Below are 19,334 nucleotides of genomic sequence, written 5' to 3' on the forward strand. Positions count from 1 at the left end.
GAGGGCTAGGTCGATGCAGAGAACAATTTATCCCGTGTGACGGTCCCCATACAATCCAACACAAAAATCTGCAGCTGGATTTTCCTAAAGATGGTTGAGAAATGTGCTCTGAATACAAGAAAGCTAATATCTCAAAGATCAAATAGACCTTTTTAGAACATTAGATTGTTATTACTTGGTGCCAATCAATGAAGACATTAAAAGGTATAATATGCCTAAAAACTCATTATTTCTCTCAATGACCCACTAGAAGTGTGTGGTGGTGGCATGTGTATCTGCAGAAACCCTGCAGCCTTCTACCTGTATTTTCTCTTTTCTTGTTATTTTGCTGTGATGGGGACATTTCTGGGCATCAACAAAAAGCCTTTGGGCCCCACATGGGTGTGTAACCCTCAGCCAATAGGCAGGGTGTGCAGCCCGGGTCACACAAAGAGCAGACAGGCCACAAGAGAAAGAAGCGTGCTCTTTTGGCTGAATTCATTCAAAATACGGCACCATCCCGCAGGGTTGTGGAGATGTACTACTTTATTTAACTGCTCTAACTCTCTTCATTCACACTCTAGGTCACTTGACCAACTAAGATTTATAATGTATTATTTAAATATCTAGGCTAGTTAATACATTGTCAAATCTAATTTTCTTTGCTAATCATACATTTGTATGTGTCAAAAGGGCATACGATACGGTCTTATATCGACTGCAGGCCCCTGAATGAGATCGTATCATAATCACATCATGGCCGACTTTGTGATATCAGTAAACATTGTACTTTTGTCGAAAGAATAATTGAATATTGTATTGTGATGAATATTTGTGATTCAAACCCCTAATGATAGCCATTAATCCCCATTTGTGCACTTGTGCCTGTTAGCACTGTTTCAGAAAAGTCCAACAGCATGTAATGTGGATTTATGTCAATGAGAACACTTTAATACCAATTAACAATAAGTTGTTTTCACATGTATAGAGTTGACACTAATAGGACAGCTACATCTTCCATTCTACCTAAAAATGATAATAACTTTGATTAGTGGCATCATGCATGTCAAATCATGAAGCTAAGCTCGAAACTAACATAGATGTCCGAGAGACTGAGTCTAAGCATAGTTATTACATTCAAGCATAGTTAGACCTTCAAGCTGCCTTGATGACTAATTAATGATATGTTGCAGTGTGTGCCTTATAATTGTTTTAGGATACTGTATCAGAGTTTTTCAATTAGTTTTTGAAATTGTATACAAATTCATTTTAGTCATACACCCGTGTAGATAGTTTTCACTGTTTGTAAAGCCATATTTGAATGAATAAGTAGTAATGAATGATTCAAACTCCATGTTACTTTAAACCTCTGCCTGGAATAACCTTGGACTCACAATCCACACAGAGAAAAAAAGATAAGCAAAAGTTCATCAAAAGTAAATACTACCATAAATACGTTTAACTTGTACTTAGTAAAAAAAGAAAAGACTAAATTAAGCTTACCATGTCAATGTCACCTTAGATTAGAGACATAGTGGCTTGTTTTCAACAATAATAATTATTTATACAAGGCTGAGGCAAATGTTGCAAAAGACAAGTGTTAGGAATGGTTGCTGTTGAATATTAGTTCATTTGTTTAGGCTTGTAATTGAAGGAAGTGCAGAGCATGACAATAAATTCAGTAGACGTATCAAGCAGCTGAAAGGGAGACTCATCCGTGATGAGTTAGGGACAGACTTGTCAGGCGAGAACTGCCTGGAAGAAAGTGCTGCATTACTTCGCAGTGACTATTGCTGTGTGATTACTCAAACCTCCTGTGCCAAGAGAAGCCAACAGCACACATTTTAGAAGCAAACTACGAAGTAAGATTAGTAGAAATCTCATACTCTCCAGAATGGCTAATTAACCTTTATGAGCAGGTGGAAATGTAAGTAAGGGAAACACTATCAAACTTAACCAGGAGGTTAAACTGATCTTGCTTTTGAGATACAGTTTTCCAATTAAGTCTAACAATTCTGCCTCATATCATTCAGTGCGAGCAGTGCACTCAGCAGTCAGCCATTATGAAAAAGCATGGTATATCAAGGCGTAAGAAAGGATATTTTTGGCATTCTTGAGTGACAGCAACAGTCTGAGTTCAAAGGGCTCAGACACAGCGACAGATTGGGTTGCTGATGGTTTAAGTGAATCATTGAACAAAATCTTCAATCGCTATATGCTGAGCTAGACAGTTTTAATAAAATATAACTCATTGTTTAACCTGGATAATATTTTCTAATGTTGTAGAATTTAAAAGGAGACAACATATTACTTTTCCAAACTGAAAATAAATGCCACCAAATGACATTAGACCAAGCAATTATTTCCAACAAGGCATTCTGACTATACAGCTTGGCTATGTAAAAGCTTGCCTGACATTATGTAATAGGTCTATGACAACTACAGTTACTGGAACACCTTGTCTCATTGAACCATAGTCTATTCACTTCCAGCTCACAATACATTATGTGTCCAAATGCATTTTGATAAAAACTACAACACTATTTTCCATGCACTGTAGGCTCACAAGTCATTACACGAGCACAGGAAGACTACTGGCGCTGCAGCAAAGCTGGTGCTATTTAATTGGATAAGGAGTGATCCCTTCAACTATACACCACAAGGTGCTCAGTGGCTGCGCTACACATCAACTAGAAAACGTGCAGGAGTGTGAAAACGATGTTACATTGCCCATTAAAAAAAGGTCAATAATGTAACGTTAATATACGTAATAAACTTGCAGTACATGGAAAGCGTGGGGAATACGAGACACATTACCGTTATAAAAGGTAACTGGACATGGTAATTTAAAGCGACATGCTGCGTTCAAGGATTGGACGAATTGCAGTTGCCGTGCAAGTGAACGTCTTTTTTTCTTCTTTAAATAGCGTTATAGCTTGCACTTGTGAAAGGGCATGTTCCTACTATGACATTATGCTTGTTCGGTGACATTATAGATAAGGTAAGAGGTATGACATACCCAAGAGGAAACACAATTCGACATATCTTTGATATCATAGTGATACATTCTAGATTTCCACACGACGTTACACATTTTCATTCAAATTAGACATTTGCTGTATGCAATATACTGTGACAGTGGGCTGACAAAATGACCCAAAACGTGCCCACACGGTGCCCCTGCCTCTATATATCCCCAAATTGACCGTTACTGGTCGGTTCACATCTTTAACCCCACTGACGTTATCTCAATGACATTATCTTCCTGCCTGTTAAAGGGGGTTCATATCACGTTAAATAGACTGAAATACCTGCATTAAAACGCACCCCATTGTAAACTCTGGGTTCCGTACCTTAGAATGAAATGCCTCCTCGTAACAGTAGACGAGTCCACATTTTGAGTTGCAGTCTATAAATGATGAGCCTCAATGGCTAACTGTCAATCTGCTGTCCACGACAAACCGTGGCGTGGAGTCCAACGTTTTAAAAAAAAAAAAACAGGCTGGCGTATAATGTTAGCCAACTAGCTCCCAGGCATTAGCTTATGCTGATTGCAAAGGAGTGAAATACGCAAAGGATACTTCTAAAATATTCGATAAGTCGTAAAACTTAATTTAGAGCAATGCATAGGTCTGAATAACCTAGAAATAATAAAGACAAATCTGGCCGCCACCTAGGTGATTATGTACCTGGATTGGAAAACGAGACGCCCAATGTCAGTATATCTCCAATATATAACGCTGGCTAACGATGTTAGCTTGGTACAAGGCTAACTAACCAAGGCAGCTACACCACCGGTGGCTGGCCCTCGTTGGTCATTGCACACAAAAAAATGACTTAACCGGTCAGGCTTTTCTAATATGTCCAACACCTGAGAGTAGCTTTTATCTTGCGGTATTTTTGTCGCCCTAATACAGGAATATAACCAAAAATACTCACTCCGTTCTCTGAAGAGCACCCCAGGTCCCTTTCTCTCTGTAACTCCCCCTCAGTCTCACCAAAGACTAGACTCTCTCCCCTGATCTGAGGTAAAATCCCGCCCACTGCGCTGTCACTACCAAGCCAAAGTTTCCAGACTGAACAGTCAAGATAGTAACCACCCATTTTAGCCCATGGAAAACCCACGTCGACTTGACCGGAAACCTTGTGACGCTTACGTACAGTTATTTGCTATATAACGGTTTCGGTTAACTGACTCTATGTCAATAATCATGTGTATCTAAATAATGCAGAAATACATTGGTTATGCATAAAATAGTATTATGTCACAAGTCTAGGCAAAATCGCTTACCTTGTTTATTGCTTTTACGAAATGTATTTATCTTCCAAAGTTACCATCTATTATGTTATACTCTTAAATGTAATAAGCAATTTTGACACACTGCTGGACAGAAAACCAGCCAAAATAACTCGGTCCCGTCTCTCTGCCATATATTTTGACGAAGGCGGAAGTGAGCTGACGGGAATCCTCTCGCCTCGCCTGGTTCCTTTCTGTCACAACACCGCCGGGGACATGTGATGCACGTCAAAAGGAGGATGGGTATGGACCGCTCGTGTGGATTCCCATTGGCTTAGACAGCATATCAGTCGCCTATGGAAACGGTTACGTCATGATCCCTTCAAACTCCCTCTTTGCTCCCGTGTCGCTTTATAATAACAGGATTATTCAACAGTCCCCCCACCCCCCATCATATGATGCAGTCGGTAAAAAGTACCCACCGAAACCTCACTGCAGCATAATTTCTGCCTGCTGCCTGCCTAAACTCCACCTTGGCTGCACAAGGCTCTTCCCTCGGCGCCTAATCAAACCTGACGTCATTCTTTCCATGACGTAGCGCTTTTTTTTCTTCTTCTGCAAACTCAATGCCTGTATTCTTTAGTCCTGTTCAGAAGGAAAGACACACTTGGCAATCAGACTTCCCAAAACTGGGGCCAACTGTCAGTGTTATGCAATGAACTGAATTGCATTAGAATGCAAGCAGAAATACACCTTTCCTTTTCCTTATAATTATGTGTATGCATATTGATATTGGACAGACAAAATCACATAACCTGCTTCATAATTATGGTGTATGAAAAATCTCAACGTATGCTGTATAGCAGTCTAAGTTGCCCCAGGAGCCGGATAAATACATAAATAAAAAAGTGCAAGGTAAAGAATGTTGAATATGTCCACCATATTAGCCTTTTCATCTTGACTTTGCTTTAACCAAAGCAGGGAAAGAAACTGTCTTAAGACAAATTGCTCTATCCTAGATTTTATGACACGTTTTGGACCGTAGTTTAAAAAAGACAAGAGTGGTGGTAGATGATAAACAGAAAACAACTGTGGTTGAGGTCAAACCTCAGTGTAATATACTTGCTGTCTTGACATAATGGGATTTATCATTAACACAACAGCCCTAACTGCACAGAATCATTTGCCTCTTTAGATTGGTAAACAGGGGGAGAGTTCAATATGTATATGACTGTGTGCAATTTAACATTATAAAAATGGCGTTTTAGAACTTGTCGAGTCAGATGTTCGTCAAAGGGGAGAAAAAAGATTTGGAAAGAAAGAGGAAGAGAAGCAGGAAAAAAAAACGTACTTATGTAAATTGAATTGTGCAACAGTTTGGTGTTTTGCTTTGTGTGGGATTTAACGTGGTTACTTCAGTTAAAAGCAGAAAGAGGAACAATCCGTCAAATTGCACAGATGGAAAAATAAACGTTTATATGATGCATCAATCAACCTGTCTGCATCTGTCCTCCCATTTCAAAATTGACAGAATATGTTACATATTTAACCCTAGATTTGGAAATATGGTATCATTTTGGTGTGGTTGCAAAAATGGAGAAGAGTAGAATTTGACTTTTGCAAAACAGCCATCAGAGAGATGATGCAATCACTCCAGGGTCACATGTGCTGCTCCACACCCTTACCACACGTTCTGCTGCCAGTCAATCTTCTGCTGTCAAACCTCAACCTGGAGCTGTTGCACGGCAGCACTTCAATGTGGATTCATTTCGAATTCATCCAAAAGTAACACGCCTCAGCTGAGCTGGGACTGGCAAACAGGAAGTAGTGATGAAACCTATTTTAATGTCTGCAATCTTTCCAGTGCTCTGTCAGTAGCTGTGGTGGCTTCCTGATAGGCAGGGGTTTTTGTGTTTGGCCAAACTTAAGCAGCTCCCTCCAACATGACACTGATGCACGTATTTCCCTGTCTATCATTTGCTGTTCATGAGTCTGTTGCTCTTCCCTGCAGGGATTAGTCAGTATGTAAAAAAAAATGCATAAAAGGCAGAAAATGTAACATCTATAGATCATATTCAACCGAAAATCTTTGAGTTTTGGAGTGAAAAAACAAGACATTCAAAGACATCACCTTTTTTTTTTACATTTGCTGCACCAAGCTATTAATCCATTTATCTAGAAGTGATTGTCTTGTATGACCTTATTGTGGTGTATTCTTGTTGCAGAAATAAACCACTTGCCATGACAACATTTTCCTTCCTGTCAGCGGCTGATGTTTGTGGTGTTCATTGTTTATCTTAATATGATAGACAATGAATTGGTATTCTGCCTTGTGTCATAAGAGCCTGTTTGTTCAGTTGAAACCACTTAATCTCTGCTCCAATCCATTTAAACACTCTGGGACCGCAAGAGTGATCAAGATGGTGAAGCCCGACACACAGGATCCTTTGGCTGTATCCACACAACAATATGTGGGCTGTATGCAGTATTTTTGACTTATTAAGGCACAGAGTTAATTATTAACTGCTAGAAATTAATTATAAAAGACCTATCTGCCCAAGAGTGTAGAGCAGCAATCTCAAAAAATTAAGCATTACTTTCAAGTTTTTAATAAGGGGGAACAATCATTTTGCCAACAGCTGTTGTCTGAGTCTTCCTGTTTACTCAGTTTCTGAGTGGAAATGTGGCCTACCATATGCTTTGGAGCATCTTGTGAACTACTGTAAATGTCAAGTGTCATTAGCCTGTGTGAATGCTAATGTGTTTTTCGTGATGTCTGAGTAAGCAATAATGATGATTCACGGCAAAAGTCTCCCAAAAAAGAGGATGTTGCCTTCAGGTGAACTTTTGCAATCATCAAATCCACTCAAAACAGATTATTAATTTAGGTTTAAAAACAAGAACATGCTTTAACAGAGAAATAATTGGCTGGATAAAAAGTTAAGCTTAAGTGTTGGAGAATTAAACAAGATCGCTGTGGTGTGTGTGTGCTGAATGTGTGTGTGTGTTCATCCCAACATAGAACTTTAATTACTAGGGTAGGCACACACCAAAAGACAAGATAGCTTGACAAATAATTGCAGGTTCAGCCGAAAAACTGTCTAGCAACTGACACTGCATGAACGTGTCTGCGGTTCTAACTGAGAGGAACTTAGTTGCGGACTCTGCATCTTATCTCAGTTTTAGATAGCACGCTGCAGTGAGCTGATTAAGACATTTACACAAGTAACAATGGAAAACCCAATGGGAACGGAAACAAATTAATCGTGAGCCACAGAGAGATTATCAGTTATTTCCTAAACAAATTTGAAATAAACATTAGAGTGTGATGGAAATGTCTGTGGTGCAATTGGAGAATCATGTGCCTCTTGAGCCACAGCAAGTGGAAAACACGAACCTGAAGATGTCTCATTATTTGACTTATCAGCGAGGACACATTGTATGAATATTGCTTCCTCTGGTCAACCCATCTTTCTACACCACTTTGTTTCTTGAACGGACGTTGGATTTTCCACTGGCTCAGCACTTTGGCAAAGAGTTAGACGTGGAGGAGAAGGGGGGGGGGGGCTTCCTTCTTTTGAAGGGGAAGAGGAAAAATTGTTTTGCATACTTTCAGAGAAAGACTGCTGATAGGGGGGTGATGATGTGTGAGAATCTTTCGATTGCAAATTAATCAAATGTCTTGTTGTTACCCAATTCTTTGCATTTGTTGAACAGAATGTGTCATATCCTTAGTGTAACATTAAACCGTTTAGACCTATTATTGAAGCAGGACAGTAGCTAAATCATTAAAATAAAGTTTATATATGCCATGGTAATAACAAACCTTTCTTATCTAACACGTCATTAGTCTGCCACAATTACTGTAATCACATTTGTCCTGCAAACCGCTAGAGTCCAAACATTGGTTTATGTGTGCTGAAGGAATCATTAATTATATGATTAACATTCGCACTCTGCTGACTGGTACAACAACTGGAGACTTAAACACATGAATTACACCTACAGGCCCTCTTCAGACGTGGTATTAGCATGCGTCTTTTGTGATGACGTGATGACGTGATGGCGGAGGCGTGTGGCGCAGTGGATAGAGCCTTGGTATGGGGATCAGGGGGTCACAGATTCAAACCCCACTGCAGTCAGCATGTCGTTGTGTCCCTGAGACACTTCACCCCAAATTGCTCCTGTGGGGATTGCCCACAGTATTGAGTATGTAAGTCGCTTTGGATAAAAAGCATCTAACAAGTGACATGTAATGTGATGCAATCACAAGGGGACAGCTTCAGTTCACACCCTGCATTATTGTGTCTCCTTATGCATCTCCAGTGACCACTTGATCACATCTCACTTCCTCGCTCAATATGTAAATAACCTTTTGTGAAAAGACATCATGAATAACGGTTCTCATTATTGGTATGCTACTCTCACATAAACCATCATTATCACAGAAACGTGCAGTGACTAATGAGAAAGCATTGCCTGCAGGATGGGAGTACTTTTCTACGCCCCACAGCGGTATGTGTATACTGTTTTATGGTACATTTTCAATTGCTCGAAAATGTACATATACAAAATGATGAACGAGTGATTGGACCTTAATGAGTGTTAAATGCATCCTGGGTGTGTTCACACCTCTACTTAAAGCTGTCCGCTTGTGGTTCCATCACAAAAGGACTCTAGATGTTTACACCAGATCTGCAAAGGCCTATGATGCAGGTTAAACATTAGAGAAGATCTGAAGTGAGACCTTGTGAAGCAGCCACACACACAAAGACCCCTTGTGCGGCGAGGAAAGCTGAGAGAGGTGCGGTGGTGTTAAGGAGGGGTCTATCATGACTGAGCTGCTCGCCCTAGGCTTGTGCATGTTTGTGTTTCCAACTACCCTGGAATTTACTGCAGGCACTGCTGAGGGCAGCCACAGAGAGGTGAATGGTCTGTAGGATAGAGGCCAGAGTTGTTGGGAAAAGAGTTGCAGAGAGAAACAGAAGAAGAAAAACAGGAGCTTTAGAAAAGGAGGAGAATTATTGGAACAAAAGCACAGACGGCTCAGAGTTTTTGCAAAAGAGTCAGCAAATAATGTAGAGGACTGGAAATAGAAATGAAAAAACAAAAGCTGTGTGTGTGGCGCAGGGTGTGTGTGTGCAGGGAAGGAGACAGTGGTCTTACTCAGCCCTGAGCCAGCAGCATTGAGATTATCTGGCCAAGTTTCCACTTGCAAACAATAATTCACCTCAAGTGCCCATTGAGGTTAGACTTTGTCAGGACAGCGACCCACCCAGCCCAATATAAGGGTGTGTGAGTGGAAGAGACTGTGTATGGTTATAGTATGCATATAAAGTTGTGTGTGAAGTCATAGAGGAGCCTTAGAAGGGTGTTAGCGGGGTTGAGGGGGTAGTGCCACTGCCCTGAAGGACATGTTTTCCATGGTCTGTTTTCCACCGATATCTTCTGTATTTACATTTGGCTCGGCTAGCGGGGGAGCTGGAAAATATATTTCGTCCAGGCCAGTGAACATTTATATGTCATAAAATGAAGGGCATATAAATAGACTTGATTCAATTACGGGCAAGGCAGGAAAAACACCTGAGATTCCACATTTAGACTCAGTTGAAAACATAGCCCTAAGAGTCCAATAGGAATGAAAGTGGTAAACAAGACAAAAATATTGCAGATTTAAACACTAACTCTGTGTGTTAGGCTCAAAAAACAAAGATGGCTAGAATAGAAATGAGGTAAACATGTGTAGAAAAGGAAACAGTTCCCACAAGAGAGAAACTTGTTTGCTTATGTGCAGCTGGACAATGTTGGCGAGTTATCCTGCTGGCAGAGGTGACTTTTGATGAATTAGTGGCAAAGGCAGTAATTAAGAATCGTTTTCACTGTGTTTAGCTGTTCAGTCAGGCGTGGAGCCCATCAGCCCAATAAATCTGCCTTTATCTTCCCCCAAAGTGTGAGCACTGCCACCGGGGAACAGGCAAAACTATTAATGGCAACTTGATTACAGTGCCACATCTGATTTTTTATGAACCCACAGACTGTGCAGAGAGCAGGAGAAGGGGCAGATTAAAAGTGTTTGCCTACTCAAGCCACCACAGAGCGTCCAGAGCAGAGTGGCATGGACTGGGCACAGATGGGGCATGGAGGAGAGGATCCAATGGGAACTCGGTGCCCTTTACACCCCATTTCTTCCCTTTCGCATGGGGGCTTTCCCCCTGGGAGGGAAATAAGGCACGGGAAGGGAGAGAGGAAGGGATAGTTGCAGACTAGGACCTATGATTCTTGGTGCAAAATAACCCTAGAGCACATGTGAGCACACACTCGTGATGCGCGTACGCACACAAACACACACCTCGCCCTGCAGGAGGCAACAGCCCTGACCTTCCTACCATAAGGAAGAGAACAAGTGGAGAGAGAGAGGTGAAAGGAGAAACAGAATGTGATCACAAGTAAGCTGTCAACTAATCAATCAGTCAATCGTAATAATTTATGAAAAAATTTCAGCACATTTTTTTTTTTGCCCTTCAAATATACGCTTTTTTGCTTTTCTCTGTTTGGTATGATTCTAAACTGAATGTATTTAGGTTTTGGAAGAAATTTAAAGATGTCACCTATGGCTTTTGAGAAACTGGGATGGATATTTTTCACTATATCCTGACATTTTTTTGTCAAGAAGATCAATCTGTGTCAGATAAATCTGTGTATGAGCATATAAAAAATGTAGCATTTGAAATGTAAAACAAAGATTGTCAAGCTAATTGAACAGATGCATTCAATGATGGAGGCTGAAAAAACGGATGATCTGTAATATTACGTTTATAACACCAGACACAATCCATTAAGAACCAGTCATCCCTATAGGATTAAAGGATTTCAAGAATTTCAACTGTCTCTTTCATTATATTTTGGAAAACCAATATGACATGTTGCTCCAGTAGAGATGGAAATGTGGGGGAAATCATAGGCATGCTTGGTTACATGTCATATCCCTATCATCATTATTACTGGTAGACCCCTTACCCCCATTTGGAAAGAGAGAGGGAGAGAAGCAGATGCAGCATGATCCTACCATAGCAGATGGATATGTCAGATATGCCTGCTTGGGCTTATGGAGATGCTTAGTGGTAAATGTAATGACCTGTGTGTGTGTGTGTGTGTATGTGTGTGTGTGTGTGTGTGTGTGTGTGTGTGTGTGTGTGTGTGTGTGTGTGTGTGTGTGTGTGTGTGTGTGTGTGTGTGTGTGTGTGTGTGTGTTGTGTGTGTGTGTGTGTGTGTGTGTGTGTGTGCCTACCCCTCAATCCACTGTTCCAATTACCCTGTCTGGGGAGAACTCAGTCACTTTGCTGTGACGGAAAGGCCGGAGACAGTTTCAACTTCGATTCTCCATGCTGATGACAGACCAGAAAGAGGGAACTTGTGTCAATATGAGACAAAAGAAACAAAACAACTCTGTTTACTTTGTAGGTTGAAATGACAAACCACCAATTTCTTTGGATGACAAGATGACAGGGTGAAGAAAATGCTTTAAACAGTTTTCTACCAAATACGTTAAAGGTTATAACCAACTGTGACCATCTCTTGGAGTTGTATCAGCTGCATGACTAATAATGTGATAGCTTTGTGGTTTGGGTAAGGACTACTCTTCTTCAAAAGGCCCACACAAAGGGAACAAAAAATGCATGGCCCATTCAAACGTATCAGTTGTCTTATAGATTGAACACATTTGCGCTGACCTGGTTTACTGCAATTCAGGATGTCAGTTTGGTCTACTTCAGTTTAAAAAGAACACAACGTGCCCTCCAATGTAATTACAAAACACACTGACAAGGTTCAACAAGGCAGTGGTTCAATTCCTCTGAGTCATAAAACGCACATGGTTCCTTAGCATTTTCCGTTTTCTGTTGGTTAACTTCACATTTTCTAGGATTTAATTAGGGACAGATTACCTTTTTTGATAGCCTGAGTGGTGACCTGTAAACTCTAGGGTTTTCCTTGTGATGTTTACATGCTAGACTGCACAATTCACATCCACATACAGTTTGTTTTACTCTGCCATGAATTTCCTCCTTGTCCTTCGGTCGTCCCTCTTCTCTAAAGTCGCAACCTTCAGCTGTTGTCCAATGGTTAATGGAAACTTTCCTCTGTTAGTGTGTCATGTGAAGGACAAGGCAGGAGTTTTCCAAAGCTCTGTCTGTAGAAAAACACCCAGCCCTGCATCAGGAGCCTGGAGAAAGGAGTGCATGTTTATCAAAGCCCTTTTGGTGGGCTTCCTGTTTTGACCTACAAGAGGGCTGGGGTGTGTGTGTGTGGATGTGTGTGTGTATATTATGTTCAAGGTGGAGGTGTTGGGCTATACCCGGCGTGTTCTCAGAAGGCTTTTTCCCCCTGTGAAACCTTTTATTTAATGACTCATTTCACTAATGAGCGACAAAATGACACAAGCAATAACTAAAAATCCTATCAGTGGAATTGCTTAAAATCTAGTCACGGAGCATTGAGGTTGCTCCCTCCATCATCGTACCGCTCTTTGGTATTTGTTGAACATCCACTGGTGCAGTATATACCCATTAGTATCGTCTATGTAAAATTCCACTCAGATCTCCAGTATGTGAGAAACCATAGAAACAAGCTGGCCTTTGTTTCTTGCGCTCAGGAAAGTGTCCTGTGAGCTCAACTGAGTAATACTGCTGAGGCAGATGACTGGGCCACTCTCGCACATTCAGTGACGAATACAAAAGAGTGAAAATGACATTAATAAAAGGTGTGACATTTTTGAAAGGCTGAAGATGATTTTCCATCAACTCTTCTTTCTGATCAATTATTTTCAGAAAAAGACTCTTTGTTCCAGTCAAAATCATGAATTACATCACGATGATCTGGAAGAAATGCAAGCTTGTGAAAACCACTTTCTGATGGTATGGTGTCTGTCCTGCACTCCTTTAGGTTCAACACTGTTAAAGGAATAGTGTGACATTTTGGGTAAAAAAGTGCTCTCCTTGCAGAGTAAGGAAGATTGATACCACACTTGTCTCTGTCTATACATATGTAGCTTAAAGCTAGCAGCTGGTTAGCTTAGCTTAGCAATAGGAAAATGGGGAAACAGCTAGCTTGGGACTGTCCAAAGTTAAATAAATTAGTCAACCAGCAACTCTGAAGCTCACTAATCAACATGTAACATACTGTATACTGTATTGTTTTTTTGTATCTGTACAAAAACAATAACTTTTTCTGGAATAGTCTAGAAAGGAACTGGTCCCAGCAAAGCTATAAGTCTGTCACATAACACCCATTAAAACAGTGAATTATCCATTTTATTTTATTTTATGTATAACAACCAAGATATTAGATGTTAATTAGTGAGTTTTAAAGATAATGGTAGGCAAATTTGATCACTTTTGAATGGAGCCAGGGTAGGTGTTTTCAGTCTTTATGCTAAGCTAAGCTAACCTACATATTCAATTTACAGACATCAGAGAGAGAGAAAAATGAGTCAATCTCCTAGCATATTTCCTAAAATGTTGGACGATTCCTAGATAATTAGATTCACATTTTGAGAAACCGACTTTAGCCTGACCAGAAAACATGAGGCCCAGTTGGTGTCGGCACATAGCCTAGAAAAGGACTACCCTACTTTCAGCCCCAATAGCCCAGTTACGAAAACACCCAAAAGAGTCAGTCTCTCCATGTGAGCAGTGTCCAAATAAGTAATGGCAACTCTGAGCTAACGCTGGAGCTGCACTCGCCCTGAAATAAAGGGGGAATCGTGGGCAGAGTTATCATATGGGAGCTAGAACTGAGATGGGATATAACACATGAATATTTCAGGCATCTATCTGACAAGTCTGTCCTCAGTGATCTTTTTCAAGGACACCTTGGCAGGACACATGGCTGTTAATGAGCACTGACTGCAGATGTAGGGGTACAACTTGTGAGTGACAAGTTATGGGCTGCCACTGAGTAATATGAATTTTGCAAAAGTCTGGACTCGTATATTCCTCCAGAAACTAAAAACCATTCCAAAGCTCGGCTAAATCAGAGGTCTTAAAACATGCTTTCACGAGGCCCGTTTGTGTGCCTGTGAATTTCTGATTTTTGTGATATTTTTTGTGAGGATTCTCCTGTTGAATGCCTATTATCAGCTCTCTTTTAATAACATAACAGCACGTCGAGCTGTTTTCAAGGTCTGGTTAGCAAACATTAGCCACAACGGTTGATGTGCTCCAGGCTGGAACAAAACGAGGATTCTTTCCAGTTTACTTCCCAATGTCAAACAAGTGCTTCTTAACTGTCAAATGCAGGGGAGCAGTGACTAAATACATTCCCCAGAGCAGTAGCATCGAGGAACTCCTTGCTATAAAAGGGAAAAAAGGACAGAGGGGCGACTCTGGTTGGAGGCTGCAAGTCATCATTAGTGTTATTATCTGGAACATAAAGTTAGATGTGCTCCAGGCAGGCCAGTTTTAGTAGATGCTAATTGCTATCATTATGGATAGCCTGTTTGCTCAAGGTATAAACTGTGCTGTGCTGAAGTGAAATGGAAACCATCATCTGATAGGAACCCCAAGCAAGATAATATAAACGTGAGGGTTTATTTTAGGGATGTACTTTTCCCTCCTTTTTTTATCTTATCAACCTCCTGCTGCATCATTGCAATCCTCCATTTCTGTCTGCCAGTTTTCTGTCTCACCTACCCATCTTTTTTCAATTCCATCTCCCCAAGATGTCCCTGCTCCTCTGTTTATAGGTCACAGCCCAGAGAGATGATGAAGAAGCTCCAGGGTGGTGGAGGTATCTGGCAGTGGTGTTAGTGGTGGAAGGGGAGAGCATTGGGAGCGTCAATTCCAGAGCAATGTGGCATTGTACCTGCTTCTCCATAATGGATGAGGGCCAGCAATAATGGATGAGGCTGGTGAGTAACCTGAGGATGCGGTGGGACATGGAGACTTGCTTCGGCCTTAGCCTCCTTTTCCTCCTCCTCGTTCTCAGTAAACATGGAACATGATGCTCACCCGGACACGGCCACATTGAAAACAAACATGATGGCACTCAAACAAATCCATATTAACTACCCAACAAGCAACCAGGAATACCTTTAGGAGGAAACACTGTGATGAAGAATACATGTGTATTAAAGGTTTTATGTAAAAGTGGTGCTACAGTCTTTAGTAGTTCAAGGTCTAATGATTATGTATTTATAACTTGTGCAAAAAAAACTGGGTAATATACATTTTAAATTAGCTCTAATTTATGATTGTCCTTGATCAAGACATTTTTGGTCAACTAAATATTTTATTTACACTAAGTTTCTCCGCAAAGAATCATGCAAAAGCACCTCGTACATGTATTGGAAATAAGTCAGCAGCACCTAACAGCAGAATGACACAGTTAGCAACTAGCTGTTGACAATAGTGGAGCATGGAGAAGCTAAAAAGCCAGATAGGACTGTCAGGAGTTGGTAGAGACCCAAACCAGAGCTAAAAGAGACTGATACATTTACCAGATGGCTAGAAACACGACTCTACTTGAAACTGTTAACTAATAAGTTCACTACATTGAAAGGTGTCTGAAAAAAGGTTTTATTCACAATGGGACTTCTTACTGTAGTTGAATATAGCTTACAGATGTCAATGTTGTATTCGCAACTTGTTTATGCTATGTGGCAAAAATGATTTATAAATGTAAATCTCATTGTTCAGCTATAGTGCAAAAGTTTCTGATTCTCAGTCCATGAGGAAAGAAATTAGTTGCATTAAAATGACTCTCTTCAACTTAATTCTTTTGAAGAAGTGGTCATTTACGGCATCATTCAAAATGGTGGTATCCAGTATTTTTGGAGCTTAGATCATACTAGGGATTACAATTAAGAATAAAGAAAGTCTGCTGATTCATTTCTGAATTTTTTTCAACTGTATCTGTCTCTTGCAGACTTGAAAATTCAGTAACAAATATTTGATGTCAGCCTTTAATCTGCCAATTTGATGTTCACAAATTAAACTGGGTGGAATGGATCAGCCTGAGTTCCTACAGCTAAGTAATAACTGTCCACGGTGAGATCTTTGAGTCAGCTGGCTCCTACAAAGGGAGCCCTGTACCAAACAGCTGCCACTGCCCACACCAGCCCCACAGTTCACTGCAGTCATTTGAAATTCAATACGGCAGGGCCCATCCCACCTTACAGTAGCAATCAATGACCAGCACTTTTGACAGGCGACACTGCTGTCTGCTGAGTAGAGGGTGACAGATGGGAAACAGGGATGGCTCTGTGCGTAGGAGGGACTGTGGGTGGGGGGACTAGTGAACTAGTGAGGCTCATCCTCACACTGACAATAGCATGCTTAGTCACACACCTGATGGCCTGTGAGGAATAGAGTGTGTATGTGTGTATCAGAGGGTGACTCATGGCTGTACTGAGGGTGGGATCCCGAAAAAGACAGATTGTACTGCACTCATCCTCTCGTTCCCTTCCCCAGCTCCAGCAATGATGCGCTCCATTTATTTTATTAAAGCTCCCACACTTCTAAGTGGCTGCCGATTGATTTGCGCAGGTGCATATTACTGGAGGTAATGTCATTGGTGAGTGGGCCAAGATCTGAGAACCTTTAGGTGTACAAGTAGAAAGGATTTCCAACATACTCTGTGTGATTGCATAGCAAAGCTTTCGGCTGTGGGTGTGTAAGCACAGAAAATTGATCATGCACTGGCAGCACAAAACCATGAGAGCATGAATCGTGAGTCAGGCGGAGAGGAAAGGTGTCGGTACAGAATGAGTGTGACTATCAGGGAAACGAGAAAGAGATAGGGAGAACAAGCGGATGCATTCACGGCTCAGTAGATAAAAAGCAAACTGTAACAATAGCACAGTCATTCACAAAAATCCTGTGATGTTCAGCAGAGAAAGCTGTGGGATGACGACTGTGACATCTTAGGCTTGTAACTGACAAAATAAAAGATTGAATGTTTCGATATCCAACATAAAAAGCAAATGTATGATTTTCATATGGGTAATCTGAAAATATAATTGCAAATGTGTTTTAAATACTTTCCTCTGTGTATGTTTTATGTATGGACCTGAGACATATTCTCACCCCAAGATTTGCATGAAACATAAGCCTCAATGTGCTTCAGGTTTCAGTGAAATGCATTGTGCTGCATTGTTGGCCCAAAATTGACAATAGATTGCTGATTAGGTTGTCACAAAATATACAATTTATATCAGCCATGCAGGCACCTGAGCTGTCCGCATATATTACGAGGTACACTTGAATACAGCTTCTGTCGATTCTAATTAACGGGTGGAAAGCTTGACAGAAATGCAGGGTAGTTGGTAGAGTTGGCAGCTTAAATATCTAACACAGCCAGAGAAATGTCTGATTCCCAACTCCCACAGCTCGACTTGTCTATATACTTGCTATCAAAACAGGAATTATAACCAGTAACCAAAGTTTATAGCAGTCCTCAGATTGCAGATTGCACCTGATAACCCTCTGTGTGAATGACTATTATAAAGTGTTCCTTCTATTCAGCTCTGCTTAAGCACTTAAAGGCCATACACATGAGTTACTCTTAAAGACAAGAAAAAGGTCAACAAACAGGTCATATATGAAACAGCACTTACAGCAAAACTATACGTCTCAATGTTTGTGTATACCGTATATATCAACTATATATTCTTCCCTGTAACAACAAACAACAACCATGATCAATTTCTGTTGCAACACTTTGTGCAAGGCCATGAAATCGCACTTCCTTTCGACACCCTCCGATTGTACATTCAGTGTCAGGGAAATGATTTCTGTAAATTCATTTCCCAAGTCCTGAATGACACATTGTGTGGCTTCACCCCAATGGACCTCTTATGACACACTTTGTTAGTCCTTTTTAAATGGAATAACACATGTAAAACATAACGCTGTAGCATAGAAAAGGAATTCTGATAATAAAAACATAATCTACGGATGTGATTTGTCATTTTAAATGCTAATATGAATTTTTGCTGTTGGGGCATATACATTTTAGTCATTGCTGGGCGTGACTTAGACATCTCGAATTGACCAGATGTCACTCATTTTTAATTAAATCAGTCCTTCATAAAGGTGTATGTTACGTACCGGATTGATATTAACACATATTAGAATTTGTAGTAGTTTTGTGGGCACAGTAAACTACCTCGAAATCTTCCCATATGAATGTATTTTGGCGGTATAGCCCTTTTTGGCTCCGAACCGTTTAAATCTTTTGGTTGAAGAGATATTTGACATCTTCAGTCTGATTAAACAGGAAGATGAAAAATGCTCCCATCAATCGGATGGAAGTGACACTGGCAAGGTCCCTTTGATTGGATGTTTAACTACTGACAGTGATTGATGACTCATCACTGGCACAATAAGCCACCGGTGGCGGCGGCGTCACCCTTGGGTCGATTCGTCCTCAGATGAAACACCAGCTGAATTGTGGGAAGAAATGGTTGGGACATCATAGGTGGGAATATTTTGTAATTATGTAATTTTGTATTTAAATGTATTCAGGGAAGGCGACAGCAGCACAAATGAGCACACTTAGCTATGCAGCTCCTGCAGATACCACTCGAGCATTTGCACTAAAATATATATACACACACACACACACACACACACACACACACACACACACACACACACACACACACACACACACACACACACACACACACACACACACACACACACACACACCACACACACACACAACACACACACACACACACACACACACACACACACACACACACACACACACACACACTGCTTACCCTGACAGGTCATTTCATTTCAGTAGTAAGAGACGGCTTTACACCCCCCCCCCCATGGATTTGTAACAAAAGCAATTGAGTACAATATAAATATGATGGCATCAGCATGAATATCTATAACACCCTAATTCTTGCTCCGCTGAAGTGCTGCTGGAGCAACATTTTAGCAATATAAGGGGCTTTAAATGCTTGTGTGTGTGCTGACATACCATACTGATGATGGTTAGCAGAACAACTATTACTCATTATTCTGAGTGAAACATTTGATCTGTTCTTTGCAATGTTTCACGTTCACCGACACAGACTGAAAGTTTTGACAAACGGGCGAAACAG

General features: G+C 40.7%; 1 protein-coding gene across 5 annotated transcripts in view; it reads right to left on the minus strand.

The window, feature by feature from the left end:
* The window catches only part of atp2b1a (ATPase plasma membrane Ca2+ transporting 1a), a 38,031-nt gene extending 34,028 nt beyond the window's left edge, over window positions 1-4,003 (minus strand). For all 5 annotated transcript variants that reach the window (XR_004556186.1, XM_034133548.1, XM_034133549.1 and 2 more), the window contains exon 1: window positions 3,919-4,003. The gene's annotated coding sequence lies outside the window, so the exon portion shown is untranslated. The remainder of the gene's footprint in view (window positions 1-3,918) is intronic.
* Between the last annotated feature and the right edge of the window lie 15,331 nt (window positions 4,004-19,334).

The sequence above is a fragment of the Trematomus bernacchii genome, unplaced genomic scaffold (genome assembly GCF_902827165.1).
Source record: "Trematomus bernacchii unplaced genomic scaffold, fTreBer1.1, whole genome shotgun sequence".
In the NCBI taxonomy this organism is placed as follows: domain Eukaryota; kingdom Metazoa; phylum Chordata; class Actinopteri; order Perciformes; family Nototheniidae; genus Trematomus; species Trematomus bernacchii.